At 36.9% G+C, this 19,552-nt stretch overlaps 1 long non-coding RNA gene across 1 annotated transcript; it reads right to left on the bottom strand.

Moving 5' to 3' along the window:
* Window positions 1-7,579: 7,579 nt before the first annotated feature.
* Window positions 7,580-18,992, bottom strand: LOC309662797. Its single transcript, XR_014264972.1, has 2 exons — window positions 9,871-18,992; window positions 7,580-9,818 (listed from the first exon to the last, which is right to left on the bottom strand). It is a non-coding gene; the product is annotated as an uncharacterized lncRNA (long non-coding RNA).
* Window positions 18,993-19,552: the final 560 nt, after the last annotated feature.

The raw sequence follows: 19,552 nt of genomic DNA, 5'->3' as shown, positions 1-19,552 counted from the left end.
ATTGATTTTAGACAAGCATGCATGCCAAAACCATTCAAAGCAGGTACGAGCATGCTCCTCAGCAAATGGTGCTGAAACCCCTGGATAACCACATGCAAGAAAATTAAGCTGGTCTCCTTCCTCACCCCATGCACAAAAATTAACTCCAAAAAGATTATAGACCAAAATATAAAAGCTAAAAAAAGTCATTAAAAAAAAAATAGAAGTACATCTTTATGACATTGGGCTAGGATTTTTTCATTTATTTATTTTGATATGACACCAGAATCAAAAACAACAAAGAAAAAAAGAGATGAATTGGACCACATCAAAATAAAGAAGTTTTGTGCTGAAAACAATACCATCAAGAATGTGAAAAGATAAACCACAGAATTGCAGAAAACATTTGCAAAACATCCATCCGATAAGGGAATTATATGCAAAATAAATGAAAATCACTTAGAACTCAATAATAAAATGATGAATAATCCAATTAAAATTAGGCAAAGCATCTGAGTAGACATTTCTCTGAAGAAGGTATACAAACATTCAATAAGCACATGAAAAAATGCTCAACATCATTGTCATCAGGGAATGTAAATTAAAACCACAGTGATATACCACTCCACTCTCACTAGAGTGGCTATAATAAATGAAAGACATTAGCAAGTGTTGATGAGAATGCAGAAGGCTCATACAATGTTTCTGGAAATGTAAAATGATGCAGTCACTTTAGAAAATAGTTTGGTAATTCCTCAAAATATTAAAAATTGGCCCAGTAATTTCATTCCCAGGTAAATATTTTAGAGAAAGAAAAACTTACATCCACACAAAAATGTTCACATAAATGTTCATAGCAGCATAATTCATAGTACCCCAAAAAGTGAAAACAACACAAACCCCCATCAGCTAATGAATAGATAGGAAAAATATTATAAATCCTTATAATGCAGTATTATTGAGCACCAAAAATGGACTGTGGCATGCTACAATATGAATGAACCTTGAAAATATTACCCTACATACAGAGTCAGTGACAAAAAATATGTATTGCATGATTCTATTTATCTGAAATGTCAAGAATAGACAAATCTACACAGACAGAAAGTAGAGTAGTGGTTTCCAGGAGATAGGAAGTCAAAGGCGTGGGTGGATGTAGGTGTGACTGCTAATGTGTAGAGGGATTATTTTTCATATTATGAAAATATTCAGAAATTAGTTTGTGATGATGGTCTTATAACTCTGTGTACATACTAAAAACCTTTGGATTGTGCAATTGAAGTAGGTGAGTTGTATGGTATATAAATTATAGCTCAAATTAGCAGTTTTTTTAGAAAAGGAAAAAATTAATTAGCATGCATTATACATTGTGTTAGACACTTTATTTTGTGTGTGCATGCACTGCCTAAATTTCCTGTACCTTCTAAGATGGGTACAGATGTGGGACACATCAACAGCAACAACTTAGGTCTTTATGGCTTTAGTTCTCACTTGTTCAAGTTGGGCCATGTAACTCCAGAGTCACCTTCCTGGGTAGTATTTCTAGGTTTCTTCCACATGTGCATTAATAGCTTTCTCTTTATAGGCATCCTTGCTGCAGTGCCTTGAGCATGGTGTTTCCCATTTACTGCTGCCCCTCCTCAGAGCTCCATTGGTACTGTAGTCTGATGCTGGCTCCACCGTGAGGGCAGCTGCTGCTGTTACTCTGGCTGTGCCACACTCTCTGGGGTGCCTCTGATGCTCTTTCTTTCTGGCCCTGCTGGATGCCACACCATGCTTGTGGCCACTGCTGGGACACCAGAACCTCCCTAGGCTCCCTGGGCACACGTAGATTCTAAGCCCCATCATAGTGTGTTGTGTCATTAAGTGAGCATTGAGGTTTAAGACAAAGGCTAGAGAATGATCCTCTCCCTTTCAAATTCTATTCCATTAGGGTAATCATCACTGATTGCTCACTGGTGTTTTGTACTTTAGTGTAATAGCTCTCTAAATTTTTACAGCCATCCTTCTTCCGGTACACATATCCAGAGAGCTGGGCAGAGCAAGTAATAGCCACCACACTGCAGAACTCACAGGCCTCCACAAGGCTACGCCTATGCATTATTCCAAAGACTAAATTTTGTTCCTGATCCTTCTTTTAGTAGCTGCCTCCTTCTTTTTAATTTGAGCTCTTTTGTTAAAGCTAGGATCTAGGCTTTGTCTGTCTACCTCACTTGTTCATATTCAGCCCATAGCTGAATTGCAACAGTAAATAAAATTTGAGTTTTCCAAAAGGCAACTCAGTCCTCCTACAAATAGAGCCTCACCTCTCTGCTCCTGTATCATTTGTTATGCACTCTTACCTTAGCATGGACCACAGCACACTGTGATTATTAATCTACTTCCATGTCTTAGTCTTCTGTACCTCTCTGTAGATCCTTAAGGGCAGGGGCGATGCATTATCAACTTTTGTTTTTAACCCTAACATCTATCCTCGTGTCAGGTACTGAACAAACACTCCACAGATGTGTTCTGAATTAATGAATCAAGTCGTACTCCATGTATTTGTTTTCCTGCCTGTCTTGCTTACTATGCTCCTTGAACTACAGGTATCTTATTCATCACATTGCCCCAACAAACTAGAATAGTTGAGTCCATTCTAGATATCCATTAAAGATCTGTTGAATTTTGTGGCATTCGTAAATAGAATGACTCATCAAACTATTGATAATGATTATCAATGAAGTATTAATTGATCATGATACAAGCCCTCTAAACCATTGCTACAGATCCTATCACATGTCAGGCAACCTTTTACTGTTTAAATAAATATTTAACAAAATACTATTTGATTACTCTGAGAGTATACCTCTCACCAAAGGCATTTAGACATAAGCTGGAATGAAATAGACAGATGCCTTTCATGTACAGTGTAAGATAAAACTGCTGCTTGATATTCGGTTTTCTATGTGGGCTTTTCTGAATTCCAGTAATTGTCTTGTTTGTAGTCCCCTGATGCAGACCTTTTCCTCCTGCCAACTGCTTGCCAGACGTGGTCTCAATGCTAAGGAAGGGAGAGGTTCCCAGAAAGCATAAGATGTATATTGAAATCAAACACTCTTCGAAAACTATTGTTTTCCAATTTCCACTAATTCATCCTTCTGGTGAACCTTCCTACTCAGTGGATTTCAAAACATTTAGTGAAAGGATAACTAAAATAAAAAGTCATTATTCACAGATGTTCTGCACACCTGAAGGGTAAAGTTAGTTTTCTTTTTTGTGTGCTATTTATATCAAAAATGCACTACTTTTTTTTTTTTTTCCTTTCTGGCTCTACTTTGATTTCTCTTGCTTAGCTACGGTATAGCAGTTGAATTTAAGTATCTGTGTATCACTTCCTCTGAGATGTCTAAACTTAGGGTCAGAATAAAAGATTAGAAAACAGAATGGAGACGTCAAGCCTTCTTCTGTACTTTAGAATAGGTATCTCTAGCTTATAATATAGTATCTCCATCTTATAATCTCTATCTTAGAAAGTAAACATAAAGTTTCCTTCTCTATCTTAGAATAAAAACAAGACCAATGAATTCTTGAAGTTATGGGGCATATTTTAAAACCCACCTCTGCTGGTTACTCTCTGTGTGACCTTGGCAAAGTTACTCAGTCTCTATATATTATGGTTTTCTTGTCTGCAAAAAATGATCATTAAGTATAATACCTATGCTACAGTCTTATTTTAAGAATTAATCTGGGAGTGATATCAGCAAGATGGTAGACTAGAAAAATCCAATTCCTCATTCCCCAATGGAAACATTAAATAAAGAACTATATACTGGCTAAAATAACTTTACAGAAGCTCTGTAAATCAGTCAACCATCTACAGCAACCAAGTAAAAGACCAATCAAGAAAAGAAACACAGGGTTTCCCTGGTGGTGCAGTGGTTGAGAATCTGCCTGCCAATGCAGGGCACACGGGTTTGAGCCCTGGTCTGGGAGGATCCCACATGCCACGGAGCGACTGGGCCCGTGAGCCACAACTGCTGAGCCTGCACATCTGGAGCCTGTGCTCCGCAACAAGATAGGTTGTGACAGTGAGAGGCCCGTGCGCCGCGATGAAGAGTGGCCCCCGCTCACCGCAACTAGAGAAAGCCCTTGCACAGAAACGAAGACCCAACACAGCCCAAGAAATAAATAAATAAATAAAAGTAAAAATTAGAAAAAAAAAAAAAAAAAGAAACACATTCAAACAGTAAATTTCTTTTTTTCCCCTTGCTTTGCCCACACCTTCTCCAGTGTGATGTGCCTTGGTTTGAGAGAAGGAGCAGCCTGTTCCCCAGTTCCCTTCCATGAACTAGAAAAAGTAGAACAGACTTAATTGGAAACATTCTAACCTGTCTGGGGACTGTTTGAGGAATTGGTCTCTGTGTCACCTAACTTGGAGCTCAGAAGGCCAAAAACAACACCATTTGGACCTCAGCCTAGTAAAAGTCATGGGAAGCAGCAGGCAAGGTTCCTGGACCCCAAAAGTAGACTGGAGACCTACTCATGCTTGGGTCGAGCGGTTAGTGATTGAAATACATAGCACATTGAAGGGCCAGAGAAGAAGCAGGCGTGAGAGTCTTAGTGAAAATAAGACATTAAAACAAAACAAAAAAAACTGTGTATAGGCTGAATCAAAAAACAAAGAGCATGTGTGTGCATGCAGCCCTCCATCCCCAACACACACACAGGCCCAGGGAAGACACATGCCCTCCAAAATGCTGATAAGACCTTAAGCCTTCACACTGGGTTGACTCGAAGGCTCAGAACATGCCCTGCTAGAAGTCTTCCATTTCATAGCACAAATGAGATGAACAAATTACTGGAAACACACAACCTACCAAGACTGAATCATGAATAAAGAGAAAACCTGAATAGAATTGTAACTGGTAAGGAGATGGAATCAAGACTCAAAAGACCTCCCCAAAAAGAAAAGTCCAGGACCAGATTGCTTCACTGGTGAATTCTACCAAACATTTAAAGAGGACTAAGTGCCAGTCCTTTTCAATCTCTCGCAAAATGTTGAAGAGGACAGAATACTTCCAAACTCATTCTGAGGCCAGCGTTGTCCCTATACCAAAGGTGAACAAAGACGCTACACAATAAGAAAATTTAGACCAATATCCCTTAAGAATATTGATGCGTAAATCCTCAACAAAACAACAGTAAACCAAATTCAGTCATTCAACAACATATTAAATGATTTATATAATCATGACTAACCATGACTAAGTTGGATTTATACCTGTAATTCAAGGATAATTCAACATTTGAAAATCAATCATTGTAACATATTAACATTAACAGAACGAAGGAAAAGTACACATACATAAACTCCATTGATGTAGGAAAAAAAAAAAGTTTGAAAAAAATTCAACACACTTTCATGATGAAAAAAATAATCTAGGAATAAAGTACCTCAACATAATAAAGTCCACATATGAAAAACAGCTAGCATCATACTCAATGGTGAAAGACTGAAAGCTTTTCCCCTAAGATTAGGAACAAGACAAGGATACTGCTTTTACCACTCCTATTCAACACAGTCCTAGCCAGAACAATTAGGTAAGGACAAAACACATTCAAATTGTAATGGAAGAAGTAAAATCATTGCTATTCACAGACAACATGATCCTATGTGTGGAAAACCTAGTGATTCCAAAAAAAAGTGTTAGAAATAATAAACCAATTCAGTCAAGTTTGGGGATACAATATTAACACAAATAAATTAGTTATTTTTCTGTATACAGACGATGAATAATCTGAAAGGAAATTAAGAGTACAATTCCATGTCTTTATATAGTTAAATAAAAAAAATAATTCTTTGGAAAAAACTTAACTAAGGAACTGAAAGACTTGTACACTGAAAAGTACAAAACGTTCCTAAAAGAAATTACAGACACAAATAAATAGGAAGACATCTGTATTCATAAACCAGAAGACTTATTGCTAAAGATATCAATAAAACACAAGATGATCTACAGATTTGATTCAGTCCCTACAGAAAAAATACCTAATTTTTTTTTGGCAGTAGTAGAAAACTCAGTCCTTAAATTTATATGAAATCTCAATGAACCCTGAGAGGTCAAAATGATACTGAAAAAGAAGAACAAAGTAGGATGTCTCACACTTCCTGTTTTAAATTCTTACTGCAAAGCATCAGTAATCAAAACTGTTTGGTACTGACATAAAGAAAAACATATATACCAATGGAAAAGAGTAGATAACCCAGAAATAAAACCTTGCATATATGGTCAAATGAACTAGTACAATGACTATTCAATGGGAAAAAAAGATAGTCATTTCAACAAATAGTGTTGGAAAAACTGGATATTCACATGGAAAAGAATGAAGCTGGATCCTTACCTTATACCACATAGAAAAAAATTAACTCAAAATGGATGAAAGACATAAATGGAAGAGCTAAAAACAAAAAAAATTCTCGCAAAAATGTTAAGGAAAAAGTTTCATTATATGGCAATTTTTTAAAATATGACACCAAAAGTATAGGCGACAAAAGAAAAAATAAATTGGACTACATCAAAATTAAAAACTTTTGTGTATCAAAGGACATTATCAACACAGTGAAAAATCAATCCATGAAATGAGAGAAACATTTGCAAATTATATATCTGATAAGGGGTTAAATCCAGAATTTATAAGAAATTACTACTCAAAAACAAACAAACAAACACAAAGTACAATTCAAAAATAGGCAAAGAACTTGAATAGACATTTCCCCAAAGAAAATATACAAATGACCAATAAGCACGTGATAAAATGCTCAACATCACTAATCATTAGGGCAGTGCAAATCAAAATTATGAGATAGGTTAATATCAAAACAGAAAATGCCAAGTATTGGTGAGGATGTGGAGAAACTGGAATCCTTGTTCATTGAAGGTAAAAATGTAAAATGGTGCAGGAACTATGGAAAACAGCATACTGGTTACTCAAAAAATAAATGTACAATTGCCGTATTAATAAATATCAAGAGAATTACAAGAAATTCCACTTTTGGTTATATATTCAAAAGAATTGAAAGAAGACTTGAGCAGATATTTGTATACTCGTGCTCATAGCAGCACAGTTCACAACATCCAAAAGGCTGAAGTAACCCAAGTGCCTATCAATAGATGAATGAATAAACAAAATGTGATAAATACATACAGTGGAATACTATTCAGCCTTATAAAGAAGGGAAATTGTAACACATGCTGTAACGCGGATAAACCTTGATGACATTATGCTAAGTGAAGTAATTCAGTCAGAAAAGGAAAAATACTGTGTAATTTTACTTATGTGATGAACACACAGAAGCCAAATTCATAAACATAGAAAATATGATGGTGGTTCCCAGGGTTGGGGGCAGTGGGGAATGAGGAGTTGTTTTTTAATTTTGTCTTTTACTTTTTAAGTTTCAGTTTGGGAAGATGAAAAATGTTCTGAAGATGGATGCCAGTGATGGTTGAACAACAATGAGAATGTCCTTAATGTCATTGAATTGTCCACTTAAAAATGGTTAAGAATATCACAAAAAGAAATTAGCTAAACATTAGAAAAGAAGCTGAAATATAAAAACTACGTTGTTAAGCATTTATTATTCTTCTCTGATTTCTAAAATTTCTAAATGAATATGAAAATTGTAATCCCCCAACAAAACTAAGAACAAAAATTAGCAAAGTTATGACCATACAATTGCAAAAAGAAAGTCAAAAAAGGGAATAAAGAAAAGAAAAGGAGGGAAGGAAGGAAGGAAGGGAGGGAGGGAAATAGGCAAGCAGGCACTGGGAGGGAGGGGAGGAAGCAAAGAAAAATAAAACAAAATAGAATAAGAAGTCCTAGGATAATAATGAAATGAGGTGAGAGTCAGGTCATGCTAAGGAGCTTGGAGAACCATTTAAATAAATGATATCTAGTGAACAGAATTTTAGGAGTAAGTGTTTAGCAAAGTTATTTTAGGAAAGTTCTGTGGGTTTTAAGGACAAAGGGGTGGGGATATGTCAGCCCTTGGTGATGTTTGTATTTAGAGCTTTCTCAGGAGAGGTAGAGTAAGAGGGGAGTAAAAAAGTGAATAAAGCAAGTATAAGCTTTGTTTTTCCTTTAGGAGTTTGGAAAAAATGAAGCAGAATAATACCTAGGATCGATCTAACCAATTTCACTGATGTTCAGTTCTTCCTCACTTCTGGATACATGACTATGTGACTAGTTTTGGATAAAAAAATCTGAAAAAAAATAATACAGGTCACTTCCAGTTAATAGTCTGTGCTTGACTCTCCAGCAGTCTCTGTGAAGTTGTAATAAATCCTGACCCTTGTACTGAGAAAATGACGTGATAAGATGGTGGTGCCCTGGTCCACCTGTATCTCTGATGGCTTTTGGTAAGCAGAGCTCCCCTTGCCAACCCTCGTTGGACACCTCACATGAATAGGAATAATCCTTTGATTTTGTTAAACTACTAAAATGTGAAGGTTTTATTTTACTACAGTATAACTTAGACTAACCTGAATAATATATTATCCACCCTCACCTTTTCATCATCAAAGGAGAAATTCACAGCAGTGCCCGGTCTGAGGTGAAGATTCTTTTCAGATAGATAATTTGTACTGTGCAATAAATTTCCTTTTCAAGTTTAGAGAAAAGGGATGAAGGAGCAAGACCACCAATGGCTCCATGGAGATACAGCTAATGACCACTGTGGAGTCCTTGAGTTTGTAATATGCCTCCTGTGGAATGTTCAGAGAGGTTTAACTCTTTACATTCTCAGAGATAAATTAATTTGTTGGTTTGGTTTGTTATGTAACCGCTAGTAGATTTCTACAATAGAAATGCAGCTCCTCCTATTTTAAGTAGAAGTAAAGGAAGAAATATCAAATATTCCTTGGGTGGGAGGGGATAGATTGTTAGTTCTATTTGTAACCTTATATAAAGCACAAAAATATGAAAGATATTCTACATGTAATTTTCATGTAGAATAACAGCCTCTCCTGCATGAAGAATGATTTATTCTTCCCCTGAAGTTTTGTAAATTTGCCAAGGTTTTCTAGTGAAAAACTAATTACTCCGTCATTAAGGTTTACCTTAATGTTTACAGTTTAAATGATGACAAAAGAGTAATATCCTTGATAAATAAAGACTACCTACCAATCCACCAGGAAGCTATTAAGACTTCAATATATGTACAGTGGAAAGCTAAAAACCCACTTTACCAAACTCTCATGGATCGATAGTTAATGAGAAGTAAGCAGAAGGCAGTGTTTAGAACATGGAGATTTTTATAATGCAGGCTACCTGACCTGCATAGAAGTTCTTTGTCCTCCAAATCCCACCCTTCCTGTTCTTTCTTCTGAAATCCAGGTCTGATGTTTAGAGGGGGAGGCACCAAGTTGTGACCAGTGGATAGATTGTCATATGATAAGCACAGCAGATCAGGAAGAGAGCAGCAGCCTGAGTCCTTGAAGGACTCTGCCACGTCCATTTCAGCCCTGACTTGTCTATACCCACATTTCTAAATTAGTGATAGCAAATCAACACATACTTAAGTCACTTTGGGTCCTATTTTTTGTTACCTGCAGACAAACACTATCCTAACCGACCAAAATGTACCATGTAACAGACACTACTTTAAACTCTTTAACATATTTTTCACTTTTAACTTTTAAGGCCACCTAAGAGATGGGGTTGTTATTCCCTAATATGTAGATGGGAAACCGAGGCCCAGGGTGCAGCCAGTTCTCTACCAGCTCTATCAACTCAGCTCTATTACTCATTCTTTCCTCCTCATCGCTCCCCAAAGAATCTGGTTCACAGGTTTCCATCTTCTATTTCATCAATGGGCATCATACTCTTCAAACCATAAATCTACTGTCACACAGTAGATCCCTTCTGGCTAATTGCTACTTGTGTGATTTGGGGAAAGTGAGTGAATGCCTCCAAGCTTCTGTTTCCTTGCAGAGTTGTAAGAAGGATTAAATCCAATACTGCACTTATAGGTCCTGGCACTCCATAACAGCTAACACTTATAGAGCACACTTACCTATATGTCAGACACTGCTTTCAACACTTTCCAAGCACTGACTCATTTAATCCTCACATCAACCCCATGGGGTAAGTAGTATTGTTTTTCAAATTTTACAGACAGAAAACAGAGACAGGGAGAACATAAGTGACTTGCCTGAGGTTGTCCTCGTAGAGATGAGACAGAGATTCTAGCCTGGGCAGTGTGACAGCAGAGTCCATGATCAACCCTCTATGCCACACAGGTAAATCTATTCCCATAGCCTCATCCTAATGAATAACCACACACTATTAAGAGATCGTGTCACCCTTGTATCCCAAGGGAACGGTCCCGCATGCCTCATTTCCCTCTCAGTGTGTAAATAATCACAGTTCCCATGCATTTCCCACAAGGCTTGCCTGAGCATCTTTTTGCCGTCCAGCTGTACATAGCATTACTCTCTCTCAACACTCAAACTAATTATCCTCCTAGTCACACCCCTGACTACATACACCAAGTCAAATGTCTAATTACATGCTCCCAGCAAGGCATCTTATTAGAGCCCCAGCCAAGCATCTCATTATAAGGCCTGGACACATCTGATTTCCCATAGAGCCACCCATTTTATTACATATTGTAAAGAAACACACACATGAACCTAGGGCTTTGGACATTCATATCATTAAACTTGTTCTATCATATCCCATTTCATACCAATTCTTGACAACACATTCATGTACGTTTCAGAGAGGTAGTCCTTATCCAGCGTCAGGATGCCTGGGGAATAGAATTAGAACAGCAGTCAGAAAGCATGCTTTTAGATCCAAACTACAAAGTCAGCAATGCTGTATCCATGGACAATAGTCAGGGCTGAATAATCTTCATCTATTAAACACAGATAACCTGTACATTTTTTCCCTGAAAAAACACACACAAGCAACATATTCACTTAGCTGAAAAACAAAATTAGTAGACATAGAAAAAAAAAGTCACCAATAATATCACCATTCTAATATAATCATAAATGTCGGACTATATATTGTTTTAGCTATATATGATAACATGTGTGTGGCAGGCAGAATTGTGGCACCCAAGAAGATTCTAACCCCTGTGAAAAAATATGTTGCTCTATGGCAAAAGGTACTTTGCAAATGTAATTAAGGATGCTAATCAGTTGACTTTAAGATAGGAAGATTATCCTGAATTATCTGAGTGAGCCTAACGTAACTCACACAAGCCTTTAAAAGCAGCAACAGAAGGCAAAATGGTGAATTCAGAGATGAGCATCATGAATAGCATTCAACTGGCCATTGCTGGCTTAAAGATGAAGAGAGCCATGTAGCAAGACAATGGAGAGCTCAGTCCTACCACCACAAACAACTGAATTCTGCCCACAATGTAAATGACTTCAGAAATGAATTCTTTTGCAGAACCTTCAAAAATAAATGCACCCATGCTAAATCTTGACTTTGGACTTGTAAGACCCTGAGCAGAGAATCAGGTCACCTTGTGGTAGACTTCTGATCCACAAAACTATGATATAGTAAGTAGGTATTATTTTAATCTAATAAACTGTGACATGTCATGCATCCATAGAAAACTAATACCATGTGCATATATTTGTAAAATTAAAGTATGCATCATATTTTGAAGCTCCTTTATGTAAGAAGGTATTGCAAATATTTTTCATATAAAAAATACATGTTGATTATACAGAGAATGGATAAACAACAAGTTCCTACTGTATAGCACAGGGAACTAATTCAATATCCTGTGATAAACCATAATGGAAAGGAATATGAAAAAGAATGTATCATTTTGCTGTACAGTAGAAATTAACACAACACTATAAATCAACTATATTTCAATAAAATAAATTTTAAAAATGCATGCTGACAGAATATTTAATGTCTGTATATTTTCTTTATTATCTGGATCATAATTTATATAAATGATCATGCATTTATGATCATATAGATGATTTCTATTTTTGCTATTAAGAATCAATGTTATGATGAAATGACCATCTTTGTATGCATGTCTTTGTAAAACAAATAGAAGAATATATGTGGAATCACTTTTTAAATTTCATATGAATATATAAATGCAATAGATAACTAACATAAGCAACAAAGTCTTTGCTGTATACATAGTCTATAGTTTGTATATGTTACAAACATAAATTCTTGAATCTTCTTATACAGTCAGGTACATTTTTGCAGAATCTATTTCTTTCCTTTATTCTGATCCCTAAGTCCATAACACTTTGTATTTAATAACTGATGCTTTCAATGGGTTACATGCTCTAAATAACTTAAATAATGTGTTAAAGCAAAGCATGATTTTGGGACTAATTATGTGGTATTAGGTTGAAAGGAAAAGCGTCATAAATGTTTATAGCGGAAGAGATGGCTATGTGACCACTAAGAGACAAAGTGCTGTCTAGGACCTCCAAATTAAGAGGGGGAAAAAGACAAAGATCAAATACTAACAACCCAAGAATGTAATGGTTATGATTCAGAAAGAAGACTTTATATCTCAGTTTAGTAGTTCAATTTTTTTTTTCTGAAAGATGCACATTTGGTATGAGACTCAAAAATGGATTTTAAATACATAGATGAGTCTGGCAGAGAAAACCAAACTGAACACTAATGAAGCTTTGTAAACAAAGCTTAGGAATGTGAATGAGTATTTTGTTATTGGAGGAAATCTGCCTCTTTTTAGGGGGGTATATTGAGGAAAAATGGTCTAAAAATGCAATATACTGGGACTATTCCTAGTGGTAAAATAAATCTGATATCAAAAGGCCCAGGTTTTCCAGACCAAAACCAGCATTTCACCTAATGGGAAAACAAAGATGACTTTGGCAGGAGCTACGTAAGAATAGTCACTGCCTCCAGTACTAGGTAATATTTTGTTGGAAATATGTGCTATTGAAATTGTTAGAAACAATGCAATTATATGAATTATAATTGAAAAATATAAAATTGAATTTGTATATGGTTTGAATATGATTATACAGGTATCCCTCACTTTTCAAAAGTTTGCTTTACAGCACTTCACTTTTATGAAAGACCTACATAAGTACCTGTTTTCACTAACTGCAAGAAATCCGAAGAGGATTTTCACTTTTACGAAAAAAGTCTAAAAGTGAAAATAGCGTCCAAGGATCGTTTTGCAGGGAGCTGTTACAGAGGCAGTTTGCATCTTGAGCAGAAGTGAGAGTGGAGCCACCAAGCTTCTTCCCTGGAACTGCATCCTGCATCTCAGCATCAAGCTGCTATGGCTATGAACTGCGTCTGTGAGCAGCTGTGCTTTGTCTCGTAGTTTGTATATCCGTCAGCAAGATGTGTCCTAAGCAAATTAACAGGACGTAATGAGCTAAGTGAAGTGTAGAGTGAGGGGAAAAAAAAAAGTCCAGGAAAAAAAATCAGAAAAAGCAAGAAGAACAGGGACATCATGAGATAAATGAAAACAATTCAATGCAGTAGGAGTGTAGTTTTCAACCCAATACTGAGAAAGAAGGCAGGTCCTACGGGAGCTGTGGCATGCTTTGTTGTAAGAGGCATCTGACTCTTATCCTAGGGAAATGGAAACCCATGGTAGCTGGGATGTATTGGGAACTGGGGGCATTTAAACTTTGTCCTTCATACTTTTCTGTAGCTGACAAACTCAAACAAAAAAATAAAGGTGCAGGTATTTATAGGCTAGAGACATTGTAGGTTCTTCAGTGAAGGTAACAAATAAGAAAGATGGCATTTAAAGCAGATTAAGCAAATGTCAGGGAATGGGTCAGTGGCAGAGAAGAAAAAGAAAGGCAGGAGGGAGAGCTCAGAGTAGGCAGGTATAGCCATCCAAGCAAGAAGTGTACAGGATCTGCATAATGGAGCTCACAAGGAGATAAAAATATTGGCGAATTTGAGACCCTAGGAAGGAAGAAGTGACAAGACTATTAAGTAAACTGTAAGTGATGAAGGAGAAAGTGATTCCAAACGTGTAGGCTGAGACCAGGTATAGAATTATGTTATCACTTGTCAGATTAGAGAAGGGATTTGACAATTTACCATGTGGAAATCACAGTCTCTCCAGCATATTTCTGAGCAGTATCCAAGTGGCTTTTGGCTCAAACTAAAGACCCCACACACCTACAATGAAATGTCTGTGATAGATTCATTCATTCACTTATTCTATAAACAGCAATCTCGAGCAGCCAAACACTATGGAAATAAAGACCCTCAAGAAGATCAAGGACCAGTAAAGCATATTATTTTGAGGATCAAAGTGACTGTATTTAAGATAATTTGACAAATACTTGTCAGACATGTAAAGTATTCTCAAAGATATTCATGCTGGGGCAATATACACAACTCAGAATTACAATACCAAGAAAAAATTGCTATTGCTATTTCTGTGTCATCCCCATGTATTTTATCTATGGAGCAGCACCATTTAATAGTCAAAGTGAAGTCCTTTATCATAGGTGGAATTCCTATTGTATGGAATAAAATCAGTCTTGCTGCAAAGATAAAGGAGCTGCATTATTTTTGAGCGGAAATAGGTGGGTCTGAACATTAGTGCACTTGACGTCTGTTCACCTGTTTTCTCGTCCATTTTAAATAGACAGGTGTCCGATTCCTTGCATATGCTGAATTCAATTTTTTGTACATTAATTAATGAATCAGCATTTCAGTACATGCCAGGTTAGCACTCTGCTGTCCGTCAGTCGAATTGGCGGTTATTTTCACATCTGTTAGCACAGTACGGTTTTGGGAATGTTATTGCAGCCTACTTTTATGACTTAAAAAAGGGAAGAAAATGGAAAAATGAAAGTGCTGATATAAGTGATAAGAACTCTATGTCTTCTTGTGAACTCCCTTACCTTCACTTCTAAAGTAATGCAATTGAGACCAAAAAAAAACATTTTATGCTAAGAGCAACTCCTTAGCTTCTATGAGATCAACGTGAGTAAACTTAAGCCATTAAAGAACAAAATGTTAAGAAAACCGTAATGATGGAAGTAAATATTCAAAATTGAAGTGTCATTAAATGAATGAAACTAATTTTAATTTCTTGTAAATGAAAGTCATGATTATAATGAATGACAATAGTTTGTTTTTCTCTGGTTGGTAATTGTGCACCTTTACAAAAATGCTTTCTTAGGAAGTGAAGGACAGAACTGCATGTTTGCAATTTCAGGTTCTGAGAGGCACTTTTCATCCAGTATTGTGTTTGAGATTCAAAACAGCCCTGGGCGTGGATTATTATCAACGCTATCTTGTTGTTAACAAAAACCGAAGTTTATTCAGAAGCAGACTCACAGACATAGAAAACAGACTTGTGGTTGCCAAGGGGGAAGGGTGGGGAGGGAGGAATGGATTGGGAGTTTGGGATTAGCAGATGCAAACTATTACATATAAAATGGATAAACAACAAAGTCCTACTGTATAGATCATGGAACTGCATTCAATATCCTATAATAAACCATACTGGAAAAGAATATGAAAATATATATATATATATACACACATACATATATATATAACTGAATCACTTTACTGTATACCAGAAAGTAACACAACATTTAAATCAACTATATTTCAATAAAATAAATTTTTAAAAACCAAGAAATCCCCAAATCTGAAGTTTCTTGTGATTATTAAATTGATCATGTTAAATAACTTTTGAATAGTAGAGGTGAGACTTGTAGGGGTGCAAAATTTGCCACCCCCAAATGTCTCTGCCATGCAAATTATTTCAAGCTGAAAACAATCAAGGCCCAACATACTCAGGAAGAAACTTTTATCTTCTCCCTAAATGCCTAAAAATCATTTAGATCGAAGGCCTGTTCCTGGAATAGAGTTATCACCAGAGATACCTTCAAAGACTGAGCCAGCTGTGATGGGGAAACTCTCAGAGCTCAGAGTCCCCCCTCTGTCCCATTATCTCTGATGTCCCAGCAAATATTTATGTATCAAACATTTGCTTTTCCATCTCCATGTCAATTGCCTTCCTCCATTTCGAAGTCCCAAACCCCTACCCTCAACATCCTCTTTTGTCTTTACCTAAAGATGATTTAAGGGGAAGCCTTCAGCCATTTTGGTGAGTTACCCAGTTTTCCTGCATCTCTCCCATGCATACCTGTTATTAAACTTGTCTGGCTTTCTCCCATTAATCTGTCTCATGTCAATTTAATTATTCTACCAGCCAGGAGAACTTATAAGGGTAGAGAAAAATTTATTTTCCCCCAATAGACTCAAATCATATACTGACTATACATCTATATCCACATATAAATTTACTGCATCGAGCTAACAAATTGCCTGAAAACATATTTTTTTCTAAAACCAGAAATTTATTTTTCTGGAAAACTGTAGTACGAAGATGATAACCTAATAAAATCTGAAGTTACATTTCTTAGTGGTACCATTAGTCACTGTTTCAACCTATGATTCTCCCAAAAGCCAGAGCCTGAAATGACTGCTTAGATCTGAATATTGGTGGAGAATGTAATTCCCAGGAGCAGAAGTGGAAGATGGGAGGTGATGGAGGGAGGTCGGAGGACTGATGTAAGGGTGAGTTAAAGGTGTACCCACCATTGCAGGTGCTCTGCTCCTCCAAGACCTTCATCAAAGGTCTTCACGTGGAATGAGGCATAGGAAGTGAATTCCAGATGATAAAGGGACACATTTATCCATGGGCTGTCATTTCCACTGGTCAAAAGTTTTCCCTCTGAAGACTTAGGACCCCTTTACCCCCACTTCCAGGTTGTGCATGCGTGGGTACCCAGCAGACTTCCACAGGGGGAAGCAAGAGGAGCTTAGGCTATGAGGCAAGACCCTGTTGGGTTGCTCCTGTTTGAACTCACTTGGGGTCTGCACAGAACTGGCCTCCACAGTGATGGCTGGGATAAGAGATAGGGGAGGCCAAAATGAGATGAACTGGTGCACGAGAGTTGACTGATATATTCAGATATAGATTTGCACACAATATATGTCCATATATGTGTGTAGGTACACAAGATCATCCATCCTTTCTAAACTATTTTTGTTGAAATATGTTTAAAACAATTCTTTAAAACCTAAAACAATTTTTTTAAACTTTGTGCTAGGAAATGGGAAAAATATGTAGACATACACACAGGCACACACATACACATATACACATAGAAAGTCCCACCTATCAAAGACATAAAGTATACTGAGGAAAGGAGATAAACACACAAATACCAGTACATGTGTGCTGACAGTTCTCTACTAGAATTACATGAGTGTCCTCAACGTGTATCAGGTGGTCAATTCTCCTTAAGAATTGGAAAAAGGACCTAGTGTTTCCAGACAAAGGAGGCTTGACAAACGTTCAGCTTTGACATCACGAAAAAGCTGTCTTGTAGGTGTGAGAGACTGAACTGAACCCAAAACCTAGAACTGAAGGTTTTAGGTGGGCACATAACAAAATTTCTGTTTCTACTTCTTTCTATGGTAGAAACTCTTCTTACAGGAAGTGAGGTGGTAGATTGGACAAAGATGAATGATAAAAGGGAAACCATTAGGAAGTAGTGATAAGTAGGCAAAACATGACAAAGATCTGCAGTGAAGCAGTGACTGAGGTTGAGGGTAGGATTGGAGAGGAGGACAGAATTCAAGAGATATTTTAATGAAAGAAGTTGGGGACCAATGGATGTTGGGAGGAAGGGAGAGAAGAAAGTCAGGGAATCTTGCCAGGTGCTTCCCTTAGGTAACTGCATGAATAGTGATTCCATTCAACAAGGCTGACACCCAGGAGAAGAAGCTAGTTTGGAGGTAAGGGATGGGGGATTAACGACTTTCAGCTTGTGAGTGGTGTTTGAGGTTCTCTGTGTATGTGGGGTGTGTGAGTGTATGTGATGTGTGTTTATGAGTACTACCCAAGTGCAGATGGCAGATTAGCAATTGCAGAGAGGCCTCCAGATTCCAGGGACACATCTGGGTTTGTTGAAGCCTGGGACATGTTGAATGAAAGCAACAAGAACACAAACGGTGGGAAGAAAGGTTAAAAACAGAATGTGGGAAAACCAGTATTTAAGACAGAGGAAGAATGACTGGTGATGTCTGTAGAGAAAAATCAGAGGGAAATTTTCCCAGAGAAGAGCCAAGGAAGAGTGGTGGCAGAAAGCCAAGGAGAATGTTTAAGATGGCTGAATAAGCATCCCCATCAATGTTATATAGAAATCCAGAAGGAATTTACAAAGATGTTCTTGGACTTTAACAGTTCAAAATCAGTGATGACCTTGGGTTAACAGTCATGACATTTGGCAGAAGACCGGCCCCAGTGAATAAAGGTGGTGAGTGTGTGTGTTTAGGGGGGGTGGTGTAGGAGGAAAAGGAAAAACATTGACAGAACAGAGCTGGTGGAGCAGGATACAAAGTCAAAATTGATTTCCTTTTAAAATTTTTTTAGTATATCAGAATGTTGAGAAGTCTCAGCCGGAGAGGGAAAGACTCAAAGTTATAGGAAAGCATTAGATGATTAACAGAGCAAGATTCGAGCACTATTTAAAATAGCCAAGACATGGAAGCAACCTAAATGTCCATCGACAGATAAATGGATAAAGAAGATGTAGTACATATATACAATGGAATATTACTCAGCCATAAAAAAGAATGAGATAATGCCATTTGCAGTAACATGGATGGAATTAGAGGTTATCATACTGAGTGAAGTAAGTCGGACAGAGAAAGACAAATATCATATGATATTACTTATATGTGGAGTCTAAAAAGAATGACACAAATGAACTTATTTACAAAACAGAAATAGACTCACATAAAAAACAAACTTATGGTTACCAAAAGGGAAAGGGAGGAGGGATAAATTAGGAGTTTGGAATTTGGGATTAACATAGACACACTACTATATATAAAATAGATAAAAAAACAAGATCCTATTATATAGCATGGGGAACTATACTCAGTATCTTGTAGTAACATATAATGGAAAAGAATCTGAAAAAGAATATATATATATACGAATCACTTTGTTATACATCTGAAACTAACACAACATAGTAAACTTCAATGAAAAAAGAAAAAAAAGAAACAGCATGCTTCCAAAATAGGTGTGAGGAGGTGTCACAAGTATATTGTTTGTCAGTTGTTTACTTTTTGTCTTGACCCTGTCATGAGTTAGCTATGGACGTGTTGGCCTGTCTGCCTAATGTCTTTATGACTCTTCCGTATTTGTAATACAAAAATTTGAATTACATGATCAATGAGACTCAGTCTGGATCTGAATAAAGATACTTCTCTCGAAGCAGGCAAAATCATCACCACTTAAGAGAACACTGTGAGCCTTTTGCTGTAATTGGTATTTATCCCCAGACCATTTCAGATGTTGCAGGCTATTTTGATGGTGACAGGGACAGTGAGATTCCACCGGGATCTTAATCAACAGTCTTAATTAGGAAAGGCTATCACCTGCTGGATCTTCATTTTCATCACCTAGTGACCTTCTCTTGCCATTCCCCAGGAGACACATCCTGGAAATCATTTCTATTGAAATTGAATACAGAAGGCATTGTTT

The sequence above is a fragment of the Balaenoptera physalus genome, assembly GCF_965194825.1.
Source record: "Balaenoptera physalus genome assembly, chromosome: 6".
Taxonomy (NCBI): Eukaryota; Metazoa; Chordata; class Mammalia; order Artiodactyla; family Balaenopteridae; genus Balaenoptera; species Balaenoptera physalus.
This window is presented reverse-complemented; position numbering and strand designations above follow the sequence as displayed.